We start from the raw sequence: 3,326 nt of genomic DNA on the forward strand, positions 1-3,326 counted from the left end.
CCTAATCAACTATCATGTCTAGAATCTCATGCCTCCATCATATCATATTCACATCATTTGTCATTGTCATTTGACTTTAAACCTGTTTAAGTTGTTAGTTGTCATTAGTTAATCAAAATCACTCTTGTTTGCTTGAATTAAGAACTTGATCACATAGTTTAGTGTCTAACACCACATCTGGATTGATAAACCTCTTTGTGCTACATTGACAAGGGGATTGATAGCCCTGAGACCCTAAAAAGTCTTATCTATCAATTGGCGCCGTTGCCAAATTGTGGTTGATTAGCATTAAGCTCTGATCTGTTCTTGAGATCAAGTGCTTACTTTCTTGTTTTTACTGATTCCTTTCAAGTTCTGTTTGTGATTTCAGGTGTATGAACACCAGGTCTAGATCAAGAAGCTGTGGTCCACCTTTCCCTCTCAACGACAACATCAACCTTTTGGTACCAAGGAGGAGAAGGGACAGACGTGGTAGACAGATTGATCAGGCTGACATGGAAGACCAAAGAGATCACGTGGTAGATATAGAACAACCGGTTCAGGAGCAACAGGCTCAGGGTAATGGAGTTGGTCAAGGGCTTCATCAGGGTAATGTTCATCAGGAACAGGTGCACCATCAACAAGCTTATGTCCACCAAGGACAAGCTCAAGCTCATCAACAAAGGCATCAGGCCAATGTTCAACAAAGACAACAAGTGCACCACCAACCCCACCCTTTCCAACCACAGCAAAGAAGATATGAGCAACCCCAAGTCTATGTTGGAGAGAATGACAGGGCCAATGCTCATCAGTATGGAGCTGGTATTCAGGCACCACCTGTGCAAAACAACAACTTCGAAGTGAAGGCATCTTTGCTGAATATGGTCCAGAACTCAAAGTTCCATGGGTTAGCAATGGAAGATCCCTTAGAACACTTGGACCAGTTTGATAAGGTGTGTGATCTGACCAAGATTAATGGAGTTTCAGAAGACAGCTTCAAGCTAAGACTATTCCCATTCAGTCTTGGTGACAAAGCTCATCAATGGGAAAAGAATCTTCCAAGAGGCTCCATTCAAACCTGGGAGCAATGCAAGCAAGCCTTCTTATCTAAGTTCTTCTCCACCTCAAGAACTGCAAAACTGAGGAACCAAATCTCTAGCTTCACTCAGCACAGCAATGAAAGTTTTGGTGAAGCATATGAGAGATTCAGGAGCTACACAAACCAATGCCCACACCATGGGTTTAGTGAGGCTTCTCTTCTCAGCACACTGTATAGGGGAGCTCTTCCCAAGATTAGAAACCAGCTGGATACTGCTTCCAATGGGAACTTTCTGGGTAAAGAGATACATGCTGCTTTAGAGCTAGTGGAGAACTTAGCATTGAGCAATGATACTTATGGTGAAGACTATGACAGATCAAATAGGTCTGAAGGTTCAAGCTCAGAACAGAGGCTCACCAGAGAAGTTAAGGAGTTGAGGAGTGAATTAGACAAGCTGAAATTCACCACTCAGAAGCCAATGCATTTTGTTGAAGAGTATGAGGAACCTTCTCAAATCTTTGAGAACATAAGTGAAGAAGGTCTTACCCAAGAGGAGCTCAACTACATTGGGAATCAGAGGTTCCAAAGATATCAGTATGGTAATGCCAATCCAAACCTCTCTTACAGGAACATCAATGTAGCTAACCCACAAGACCAGGTCTATCCCAATTCTCAAGCTCCAAAGAACTTTGTTCCCAAGAACAACTTTCAAGGGTCATTCCAACCCAAGAATCAATTTGGTCAGAATCAGAGTTTTGGTCAGCAACAGCAACCATTTCAGGGCACTGGTTACACTTCACAGCAGCCAAAGGCACCACCAGGGTTTGGTCCACCACAGTTCCAACAGCAGGCGCCGGTTCAACAACAGTTTCAGCCACCAATGGTTCAACAGCAGCCACAGATGGGTACAGATATGTTTGGTATTCTGCAACAACTACTTCAGGGTCAACAGACTATGCAGCAGGAAATCAAGGAACTGAAGCAAAACCAGGCATCAAGCTCAAGGAACCAAGGTCACCTACCTGGAAAACCAGAACCCAACCCCAAGGAATATGCCAAGGCCATTACACTGAGGAGTGGCAAGGAGTTACCTGGTATTGAGAACAACAAAGTGATCATTGAGGACAATGATCAACCTGAGGGGGAGGCAGCCTTAAAGGATGATCAAGTTGCTGAGAAACCAAGGACAGAAAAGGGTAAAAAGGTAGCAAAGGAACCAGAACCAGAGAAGAAGTATGTGCCACCAACTCCATACCAACCCAAGCTCCCATTTCCAGGGAGATTTAAGAAGCAACTAGTGAACAAGGCAAGAGCTGTATTTGAGAAGGCACTCAAAGAGACACCACTCACAATGCCTCTCATTGATGCATTCTTAATGATGCCAAAGATGGGGAAGTTCTTGAAGGATGCAATTCTGAACAAGACAAAAGAGCTTCAAGGCATGGTAGTACTAAGTCATGAATGCAGTGCTATCATTCAGAAGAAGTCCATTCCAAGGAAGTTAACTGATCCAGGGAGCTTCACACTCCCTTGTGCTATTGGACCTCTTCTATTCTCTGGATGTCTTTGTGATCTAGGAGCATCAGTCAGCTTGATGCCATTCTCCATAGCAAAGAAGCTGGGCTTTAGAGTATTCAAGCCTGCAAGGATCTCTCTCATCCTTGCAGATAGATCAGTTAGATTTCCTGTTGGTATGTTGGAAGATCTACCTGTCAAGATAGGTGGTTTTGAGGTTCCAACAGATTTTGTTGTGCTGGAAATGGATGAGGAACCAGTAGATCCTCTCATCTTGGTCAGGCCATTCCTAGCCACTGCAGGAGCTATTATTGATGTGAGAGGTGGGATAATAGAGCTTCAACTTGGGTCTGAAAGGCTCAAGTTTGATGTGAATGAGATGATGAAGAAACCCACCATTGAAGGTCAATGTTTCTATGTGGAGACAATGGATCAGTTGGCTGATGAGTTGCTTGAGGAGCTGAACACTGAGGATCCTCTTCAAGCTGCTCTAACTCAAGAAAAAGGAGACAATGGGCTCTTAGCTGAAGCAAGTGAAGGGTATAAGCTGTATCTGGACGATGCAAGAGAGCTGGGTCCTAAAACAAGGTTTTTGGAGCTGGAACAAGGTGGTTCTGAGGTTTTTGCAATCAAGGAATCAGCCACCAGCCAAAGCAGCTTGGACCAGGACTGGAATGAGGCTGATGCACCCCCTGTTGAGCTCAAACCTCTACCAACAGGGCTCAGGTATGCTTTCTTAGGCTTAAACTCCATATATCCTGTCATCATCAATGATAGCCTATTAGAGGATCAA

At 44.0% G+C, this 3,326-nt stretch overlaps 1 non-coding gene across 1 annotated transcript; it reads right to left on the reverse strand.

Moving 5' to 3' along the window:
• Window positions 1–1,115: 1,115 nt before the first annotated feature.
• Window positions 1,116–1,222, reverse strand: LOC112083294. Its single transcript, XR_002897582.1, has one exon. It is a non-coding gene; the product is annotated as a small nucleolar RNA R71 (small nucleolar RNA).
• Window positions 1,223–3,326: the final 2,104 nt, after the last annotated feature.

Source organism: Eutrema salsugineum, unplaced genomic scaffold (genome assembly GCF_000478725.1).
Source record: "Eutrema salsugineum unplaced genomic scaffold, Eutsalg1_0 scaffold_7, whole genome shotgun sequence".
Taxonomy (NCBI): domain Eukaryota; kingdom Viridiplantae; phylum Streptophyta; class Magnoliopsida; order Brassicales; family Brassicaceae; genus Eutrema; species Eutrema salsugineum.